The following is a 10,641-nucleotide window of genomic DNA, read 5'->3' as shown; positions in this document are numbered from 1 at the left end:
GAATGAAGGGATGGATGCTGATGGCTTTGGGGGAGAGGTCTCCAACATCCTTGGCAAGGTGATCTCCAGCTCCATTCCCTTGGGCTCCTCTTTGACAACTTCCACCTCTTTGCAAGCTTCTTTAATATCAACCTCTTCCTCTTGGTAGCTTTCTTCCAATTCGATCTCTTCTTCATTGTTCACCAAGGGCATTGGAGGTTGTGCTTCTTCTTCTTCAATCTCCATGTCAAGTCCAATGGGAGAAGATTCAAATGTAGATAAGAATTCATCAATGATTGAATCCATCTCTTGATCATACCCTTCAAAGTCTTCAACCATGATATGCCTTGGAGGTTGTACACCCTCCTCAACAACAAATTCAAACTCCTTAGAAGGAGGCTCTATAACTGGGCTTTCCCATGGACGTACCGCATCTCCTAAGTCTTTGACCACTTCTTCCTTTTTAATGATTACGGCTTCCTCCAATTGTTCCAGTACAAAGTCATGCTGCTCACTGTCCACCGGAGTTTCTAGTGTCTCTTTCATGCTACGTTATTCATTAGATTCTCCACATGAAGCCATGGGGGTTCCTTGAGTGTTCGAATGTCGGGAAGCTAATTGATTTATTGCTTGCTCCAGTTGATGAAGGGTTGCATGAAATTGATCTACTGTTTCCTTGAGGCGAGCCTATGATTCTTAGGTCGATGGATATGGACATGGTGCATATGGAAGTGGTGGTCCTTGGGAGTAATTGGATTAGAATTCGGGCGGATAAAGGTTAGGGTCATATGGTGGTGAATGGTTGTAGGTGGCTTGTGAGTATGGTGGTTCGAAGCTATGTTGAAGAGGTGGTTTATTGGTATATGATGGAGCTTGCTGGTAACTACAAGGGGGTCCACCATATCTATCATCTTGGTACACACCTCGGAATGGCTCTTGACCATAGTAGTTTGGTGGAGGTTGGTTGTCACGAAAGGGTCCACCATGACTATTGTCTTGGCATGCATTGTAGAATGGTCGTTGTCCATGGTATCTTGGAAGGTGTTATTGCTAAAAGGGTTGATCAGATCCTCGTGGCTCCTTCCATCTGTGATTGTTTTGACCTTGATGCATGTTCCTGTTATAGCTTCCATTCCTTTCAACAACATTAGAACCAAACTCAAAGCAACAGGGATGAGAACTCATAGTAACTAATAAAAAATTAAATACAAAAATAAAAACAAATAAACAAGCAAAATAAAATATTTACAATAACCAATAATAAGGCACACGTTTGCAATTCCTCGGCAATGGCGCCATTTTGACGAACTAGTCTTGCTAGTAAAGAATTTTATAAAAATAATCACGTTGTAAGTATAGTTTCTAAACTAACAGAGAATCCTTTCGTACAAAAGTTTGGTTGTCACAAGTAACAAAACCCAATAAAATTTATAACCGAAGTATTCAAACCTCGGGTCGTCTCTCAAGAAATTGCAGCGAAGTATGATTTCTTATTGGTTATGGAAAAGGTATAATTTTGGGTTTTTGGAATAAGGAACAAGTAATTTAAATGACAAAAAAAAATAAATTAATAATAAAGTAAATTAATTATCATGAAAACCATTGCAAGGTATGAGAACTGGAAATCCCATCCTAGTTATCCTTATCAGGTGTGATGAGAATTGTTTATTGCTCCTACTTAGTTAACCCTTACTAAATAAAGGAAAGTCAAGTGGACTAATTAATTTGATTCCTCAAGTCCTAGTTAACTCCTATGGAAAGACTAGCTTTAGAGGAATCCAAATCAATCATCAATTCTCAATTTTCAATGAACAGTTGAGTTTGATAACTCAAGTGTCACCAATTACTCAACCAAAGCAAAGGGGAAAAAACTAAATTAAATTGGAACATCAATAACATAAATAAAAGAAAGCAATCTTAAATCTGAAATACCTCAATGTGTATTAATTAAGAAAATCAATCCTAACATGAAGGGTTCATAAGCCAATTTGGCAACATCAAATAATCAACCAAAATAATAGAATAAATAAAAAGCAGATAAGAGAAACTAAATTTAAAAGAACATAGAACCTGGAAAGCAGAAGAAGTAAACCTAACCTTTAATAGTAATCCTAATCCTAAAATTGTGAGTAATGAATGCTGTCTATATGAATGGATTGATTCCCTCCCCCTTTATAGCCTCTAATATGTGTTTTCTGGGCCGAAAACTGGGTCAAAAACCCAGAAATCACCCCCAGCGATTTCTGGTACGTACAGGTCACTACAAAGTCACGCGTGAGCGTCATCCAAACGTTCGCGCGGATTGAGTTTTCACCAGGTGACGTATCTGCCTGATCCACACGTGCGCATCATCTATCTTCGGGGCAGTGATGAGCGGATAATTTATACGCTTTTTGACATTGTTTTTAGGTTGTTTTCAGAATGTTTTAGTTACTTTTTATTATATTTTTATTAGTTTTTAAATAAAAATCATATTTCTGGACTTTACTATGAGTTTGTGTATTTTTCTGTGATTTCAGGTATTTTCTGGCTGAAATTGAGGGACCTAAGCAAAAATCTGATCCAGACACTAAAAGAGGACTGCAGATGTTGTTGGATTCTGACCTCCCTGCACTCGAAATGAATTTTCTGGAGCTACAGAAGCGCAATTGGCACGCTCTCAATTGCGTTGGAAATTAGACATCTTGGGCTTCCCAGAAATATATAATAGTCCATACTTTTCCCGATATTTGATAACGTAAACTGTCATTTAAACGCCAGTTTTCTACCCTATTCTAGCGTTAAACGCCAGAACTGGCATAAAGGCAAGAGTTAAATGCCCAAACTGGCACCAATGCTAGCGTTTAAGTCCAAGAAAAGTCTCTACATGTGAAAGCTTCAATGCTCAGCCCAAGCACACACCAAGTGGGCCCGAAAGTAGATTTCTGCATTAATTACTTATTTTTGTAACCCTAGGCTAATAGTTTATTTTAAATAGGAACATTCACTATTATATTTTCATCTTTGGATCATCTCTGGAGCACATTATGTAGTTTTTATGTTCTGAGACCTCCATGGGAGGCTGGCCACTCGGCCATGTCTACCCTATTTTCACTTATGTATTTTCAATGGTGGAGTTTCTACACCCCATAGATCAAGGTATGGAGCTCTGCTGTTCTTCATGAATTAATGCAATTACTATTGTTTTTCTATTCAATTCACGCCTACTTCTTCTCTAAGATATCCATTCGCACTTCAACATGATGAATGTGATGAACTAGTGACACTCATCACCATTCTCACCTATGAATGCGTGCCTGACAACCACTTCCGTTCTACATGAAAACGAGCTTGAATGCATATCTCTTGGGTTTCTAATCTAAGATTAGAACCTTCGTGGTAGAAGCTAGAATTATTGGCGGTCATTCCTGAGATCCGAAAAGTCTAAACCTTGTCTGTGGTATTCTGAGTAGGATCTGGGATGGGATGACTGTGACGAGCTTCAAACTTGCGAGAGTTGGGCGTAGTGACAGACGCAAAAGGATCAATGGATCCTATTCCAACATGAGTGACAACCGACAGATGATTAGCCGTGCGGTGACAGCGCATTTGGACCATTTTCACTGAGAGGACGGACGGTAGCCATTGACAACGGTGATCCCCCAACATACAGCTTGCCATGGAAGGGAGTATGAATGATTAGATAAAGGCAATGGGAAAGCAGAGGTTCAGAAGGAACAAAGCATCTTCATACGCTTATCTGAAATCCCACCAATGAATTACATTAGTGCTTCTATCTTATTTTCTGTTTTAATTATATTTCAATTATCAAAATCCTATAAACATTTGAATCTGCCTGACTGAGATTTACAAGGATGACCATAGCTTACTTCAAGCCGACAATCTCCGTGGGATCGACCCTTACTCACGTAAGGTATTACTTGGACGACTGGTGCACGAAATTGTGATCTCGGGCAATGGCGCCAAAAAACTCTGTACGCACGTCTTAATAAATTGTTTTTCATTCACAACTTCGATACAACTAACCAGCAAGTGCACTAGGTCGTCCAAGTAAAAAAACCTTACGTGAGTAAGGGTCGATCCCACGGAGATTGTTGGTATGAAGCAAGCTATGGTCACCTTGTAAATCTCAGTCAGGCGGATATAAAATGGTTATGGAGTTTTCGAAATTAATAATAATTAAACAGAAAATAAAGATAGAAATACTTATGTATATCACTGGTGAGAATTTTAGATAAGTGTATAGAGATGCTTTCGTCCCTCTGAATCTCTGCTTTTCCACTGTCTTCATCCAATCAGTCCTACTCCTTTCCATGGCTGGCTTTATGTAAGGACATCACCATTGTCACTGGCTACTTTTCATCCTCTCTAGAAAATGGTCCGATGCGCTGTCACTACATGGCTAATCGTCTGGAGGCATCACCGTGGTCAATGGCTGCATCCTATCCTCTTGTGAAAATGGTCCAAATGCTCTGTCACAGCATGGCTAATCATCTGAGGTTCTCGATCATACTGGAATAAGATTCACCCTCCTTTTGCGTCTGTCACTACGCCCAGCACTCGCGAGTTTGAAGTTCGTCACAGTCATTCAATCCCAGAATCCTACTCGGAATACCACAGACAAGGTTTAGACTTTCCGGATTCTCATGAATGCCGCCATCAATCTAGCTTATATCACGAAGATTCTGATTAAGAGATCCAAGAGATACTCATTCAATCGAAGGTAGAACGGACGTGGTTGTCAGGCACGCGTTCATAGGGAATGATGATGATTGTCACGTTCATCACATTCAGGTTGAAGTGCGAATGAATATCTTAGAAGTGGAATAAGTTGAATTGAATAGAGAAACAGTAGTACTTTGCATTAATTCATGAGGAACAGCAGAGCTCCACACCTTAATCTATGGAGTGTAGAAACTCTACCGTTGAAAATACATAAGTGAAAGGTCCAGGCATGGCTGAATGGCCAGCCCCCAAAACGTGATCAACATGATCCTAAGATGAACTAAAAATCATAAGATGATCCGATACAATAGTAAAAAGTCCTATTTATAATAAACTAGTTACTAGGGTTTACAGAAGTAAGTAATTGATGCATAAATCCACATCCGGGGCCCACTTGGTATGTGCTTGGGCTGAGCTTGAATGTTACACGTGCAAAGGCTCTTTATGGAGTTGAACGCCAGGTTGTAACGTATTTCTGGCGTTCAACTCTGGCTCGTGACGTGTTTCTGGCGTTTAACTCCAGACAGTAGCATAGAACTGGCGTTCAACGCTCTTTTACGTCCTCTATACTCGGCCAAAGTATGGACTATTATATATTGCTGGAAAGCCCTGGATGTCTACTTTCCAACGCAAATAGAAACGCGCCATTTTGAGTTCTGTAGCTCCAGAAAATCCACTTTAAGTGCAGGGAGGTCAGAATCCAACAGCATCAGCAGTCCTTCTTCTACCTCTGAATCTGATTTTTGCTCAAGTCCCTCAATTTCAGCTAGAAAATACCTGAAATCATAGAAAAACAAACAAACTCATAGTAAAGTCCAGAAATGTGAATTTAACATAAAAACCAATGAAAACATCCCTAAAAGTAACTAGATCCTACTAAAAACATACTAAAAACAATGCCAAAAAGCGTATAAATTATCCGCTCATCACAACACCAAACTTAAATTGTTGCTTGTCCCCAAGCAAATGAAAATCAAATAGGATAAAAAGAAGAGAATATACTATAAATTCCAAACTATCAATGAAATATAGCTCCAATCAGATGAGCGGGACTTGTAGCTTTTTGCCTCTTGAATAGTTTTGGCATCTCACTTTATCCATTGATGTTCAGAATGATTGGCATCTATAGGAACTTAGAGTTCAGATAGTGTTATTGATTCTCCTAGTTCAGTATGTTGATTCTTGAACACAGCTACTTTATGAGTCTTGGCCGTGGCCCTAAGCACTTTGTTTTCCAGTATTACCACCGGATACATAAATGCCACAGACACATAATATGGTGAACCTTTTCAGATTGTGACTCAGCTTTGCTAAAGTCCCCAATTAGAGGTGTCCAGGGTTCTTAAGCACACTCTTCTTTTGTATAGGACCTTAACTTTAACCGCTCAGTCTCAAGTTTTCACGCTACAAGCACATCGTTAGGGACAGCTTGGTTTAGCCGCTTAGGCCAGGATTTTATTCCTTTAGGCCCTCCTATCCACTGATGCTCAAAGCCTTGGGATCCTTTTTATTTACCCTTGCCTTTTGGTTTTAAGGGTTACTGGCTTTTTGCTCTTGCCTCTTGGTTTTAAGAGCTTTGGGCTTTTTCTGCTTTCTTTTTCTTTTTCTTTCTATATTTTTTTCGCTATATTTTTTTTTCTGCAAGCTTTGTTCTTTGCTGCTTTTTCTTGCTTCAAGAATCATTTTTATGATTTTTCAGATTATCAAATAACATGTCTCCTTGTCATCATTCTTTCAAGAGCCAACATATTTAACATTCTTAAACAACAACTTCAAAAGACATATGCACTGTTCAGGCATTCATTCAGAAAACAAGAAGCATTGTCACCACATCAATATAATTAAACTAAGTTCAAGGATAAATTCGAAACTCATGTACTTCTTGTTCTTTTGAATTAAAGCAGTTTTCATTTAAGAGAGGTGATGGATTCATAGGACATTCATAACTTTAAGACAAAGTTACTAAATACTAATGATTGTGTAATAAGACACACACATGGATAAGCACTTTAACATGAAGAAAATGAAAAACAGAGAATGTAAGAACAAGGAATGAGTCCACCTTAGTGATGGTGGCGTTTTCTCCTTGAGGAACCAATGATTTCCTTGAGCTCTTCTATGTCTCTTCCTTGTCTTTGTTGCTCTTCCCTCATTGCTTTTTGATCTTCTCTAATTTCATGAAGGATGATGGAGTGCTCTTGATGTTCCACCCTTAATTGTCCCATGTTGGAACTTAATTCTCCTAGGGAGGTGTTGATTTGCTCCCAAAAGTTTTGTGGAGGAAGGTGCATCCCTTGAGGTATCTCAGGGATTTCTTGATGATGAGCTTCCTCATGTGTTTCTTGAGATCCATGAATGTGCTCTCTTGTTTGCTCCATCCTTTTCTTAGTGATGGGCTTGTGAGATGAGTCTTTCCATCTCCCATGGCTCAGAGGTGGAAGCAATTGTTTTCCCTTTCCTCTTTCTTGAGGTGCCACTAATGGTTATGGAAAAACAAAAAAGCTATGCTTTTACCACACCAAACATAGAATGTTGCTCGCCCTTGAGCAAAAGAAGAAAGAATAGAAGAAGAAGAAGAAGATATGGAGGAGATGGAGGGATGTGTGTATTCGGCCATATAGGTGGGATTGGGTGGGAAAGAGATGTTGAATTTTTAAGGTAGGTGGGTGTATGGATGTGAGTGGTAAATGGAAAACAGAAGGGATGACCATGAATGGAGAGAGAAAAGGTGAGGTAGGTGGGGATCTTGTGAGGTTCACAGATCCTAAGGTGGCAAGGATTTACATCCCTGCACCAATTAGGCATGTAAAATGCCTTTGCATGCAATTCTGGCGTTTAAATGCCGAATTGATGCTTGTTCTGGGCGTTCAGCGCCCAGATGCAGCATATTTCTGGCGTTGAATGCCAGTTCTATGCTTGTTTCTGGCGTTCAGCGCCAGCTTTCCTCACTGTGCATTTCTGGCATCTGAACGCCAGGATGCTGCTTGTTTCTGGCATTCAACGCCAGAAACATGCTCTGTTCTGGCGTTGAACGCCAGCCAGATGCTCCTTATTGGCGTTTAAACGCCAATCAGATCCTCCTCCAGGGTGTGATCTTTCTTCTGCTGTTTTTGATTCCGTTTTCAATTTTTATATTTATTTTGTGACTCCACATGATCATGAACCTAATAAAATATGAAAGAACAACAAGAATGAAAATAAATTAGATAAATAAAAATTGGGTTGCCTCCCAACAAGCGCTTCTTTAATGTCAATAGCTTGACAGTGGGCTCTCATAGAGCATCACAGATGTTCAGAGCTTTGTTGAGACTTCCCAACACCAAACTTAGAGTTTGGATATGGGAGTTCAACACCAAACTTAGAGTTTGGTTGTGGCCTCCCAACACCAAACTTAAAGTTTGACTGTGGGGGCTCCGGTTGACTCTGTTTTGAGAGAAGCTTACTGTGCCTCTTTTCCATGTTTACAGAAGGATGACCTTGAGTTTTAAACTCAAGGGAGTCCTCATTCAATTGAAGGACTAGTTCGCCTCTGTCAACATCAATCACAGCTCTTGCTGTGGCTAGGAAGGGTCTTCCAAGGATGATGGATTCATCCTCATCCTTCCCAGTATCTAGGACTATGAAATCAGCAGGGATGTAAAGGCCTTCAACCTTTACTAACACGTCCTCTACTTGTCCATAAGCCTGTTTTCTTGAATTGTCTGCCATCTCTAATGAGATTTTAGCAGCTTGCACCCCAAAGATTCCCAGTTTCTCTATTACAGAGAGGGGCATGAGGTTTATCCCTGAACCAAGGTCACACAGGGCCTTTTCAAAGATCATGGTGCCTATGGTACAAGGTATTAAGAACTTTCCAGGATCCTGTTTCTTCTGAGGCAATGTCAGTTGATCCAGATCACTTAGTTCATTGGTGAACAAGGGAGGTTCATCTTCCCAATTCTCAATACCAAATAATTTGGCATTCAGCTTTATGATTGCACCAAGGTACTTGGTAACTTGCTCCTTAGTAACATCCTCATTCTCTTCAGAAGAGGAATACTCATCAGAGCTCATGAATGGCATAAGGAGGTTTAATGGAATCTCTATGGTCTCTAGTTGAGCCTCAGATTCCTTTGGTTCCTCAGAGGGAAACTCCTTATTGATCACTGGACGTCCCAGGAGGTCTTCCTCCTTGGGATTCACGTCCTCCTCCTCTTTTGTGGTTTCGGCCATGATGGTCATTTCAATGGCCTTGCACTCTACTTTTGGATTTTCTTCTGTATTGCTTGGGAGGGTACTAGGGTGGATTTCAGTGACTCTTTTACTCAGCTGGCCCACTTGTGCCTCCAAATTTCTAATTGAGGACCTTATTTCATTCATGAAACTTATAGTGGCCTTAGATAGATCAGAGACTAAGTTTGCAACATTAGATGTATTTTGTTCAGAGTTCTCTGTCTATTGCCGAGTGGATGATGGAAAAGGTTTACTATTGTTAAACCTATTTCTTCCACCATTATTAAAGCCTTGTTGAGGCTTTTGTTGATCCTTCCATGAGAGATTTGGGTGATTCCTCCATGAAGGATTATAGGTGTTTCCATATGGTTCACCCATGTAATTCACCTCTGCTATTGCAGGGTTTTCAGGATCATAGGCCTCTTCTTCAGAAGGCGCCTCTTGAGTACTGTTGGATGCAGCTTGCATTCCATTCAGACTCTGAGAAATCATATTGACTTGCTGAGTCAATATTTTGTTCTGAGCCAATATGGCATTCAGAGTATCAATTTCAAGAACTCACTTCTTCTGAGGCGTCCCATTACTCACAGAATTCCTCTCAGAAGTGTACTTAAACTGGTTATTAGCAACCATGTCAATGAGTTCTTGAGCTTCTGTAGGAGTTTTCTTTAGGTGAATGGATCTACCTGCAGAAGTATCCAATGACATCTTAGCTAATTCAGACAGACCATCATAGAATAAATCCAGGATGGTCCATTCTGAAAGCATGTCAAAAGGACACTTTTTGGTCAGTTGCTTGTATCTCTCCCAAGCTTCATAGAGGGATTCACCTTCTTTCTGTTTGAAGGTTTGAACATCCACTCTAAGCTTACTAAGCTTTTGAGGAGGAAAGAACTTGGCTAAGAAAGCCGTGACCAGCTTATCCCAAGAGTTCAGGCTATCTTTGGGTTGAGAGTCCAACCACACTCTAGCTCTGTCCCTTACAGCAAAAGGGAAAAGCATGAGCCTATAGACTTCAGGATCTACTCCATTAGTCTTAACAGTATCACAGATCTGCAAAATTCAGTTAAGAACTGAAAAGGATCTTCATATGGAAGTCCATGGAACTTGCAGTTCTGCTGCATCAGAGAAACTAATTGAGGTTTCAGCTCAAAATTGTTTGCTCCAATGGTGGGGATGGAGATTCTTCTTCCATGTAAATTGGAATTAGGTGCAGTAAAGTCACTAAGCATTCTCCTTGCATTATTATTATTTTCGGCTGCCATCTCCTCTTCTTGTTCGAAAATTCCTGACAGGTGCTTGATGGATTGTTGTAATTTAGCTTCTCTTAGTTTCCTCTTCAGAGTCCTTTCAGGTTCTGGATCTGCTTCAACAAGAATATTCTTGTCCTTGCTCCTGCTCATATGAAAAAGAGGGAACAGAAAAATAATAATAATAGGGATCCTTTTTACCCAGGTATAGAGGTTCCCTTAGGTGAGTGGAAGAAAAGAAGAGTGTAATGTAAAGAAAGAAACACAAGGGTGAGGAGAGCAGAGATGTGAGATGAAGAGAAGTGTTAGTAGATGAATAAATAAATAGAAGGAGATGAGAGAGAAAGAGGAATTTCGAAAATTATTTTTGAAAAAGAGTTAGTGATTTTCGAAAATAGTTTTTGAAAAAGGTTAGTAATTTTCGAAAATTAGGAATAAAATTAAAATCAAAAATTAAAATAATTAGTTAATTTAA

The 10,641-nt window shown here is 39.7% G+C and overlaps 1 non-coding gene across 1 annotated transcript; it reads left to right on the top strand.

Annotated features, from left to right (window-relative positions):
* The first annotated feature begins 9,678 nt into the window (after positions 1–9,678).
* On the top strand, positions 9,679–9,786 carry LOC112788761 (small nucleolar RNA R71). The gene has a single exon (XR_003196110.1). It is a non-coding gene; the product is annotated as a small nucleolar RNA R71 (small nucleolar RNA).
* Positions 9,787–10,641: the final 855 nt, after the last annotated feature.

Source organism: Arachis hypogaea, chromosome 20 (genome assembly GCF_003086295.3).
Source record: "Arachis hypogaea cultivar Tifrunner chromosome 20, arahy.Tifrunner.gnm2.J5K5, whole genome shotgun sequence".
Classification (NCBI taxonomy): Eukaryota; Viridiplantae; Streptophyta; class Magnoliopsida; order Fabales; family Fabaceae; genus Arachis; species Arachis hypogaea.
Note: the sequence above shows the minus strand (reverse complement) of the source record. Positions and strands in the feature narration are given on the sequence as shown.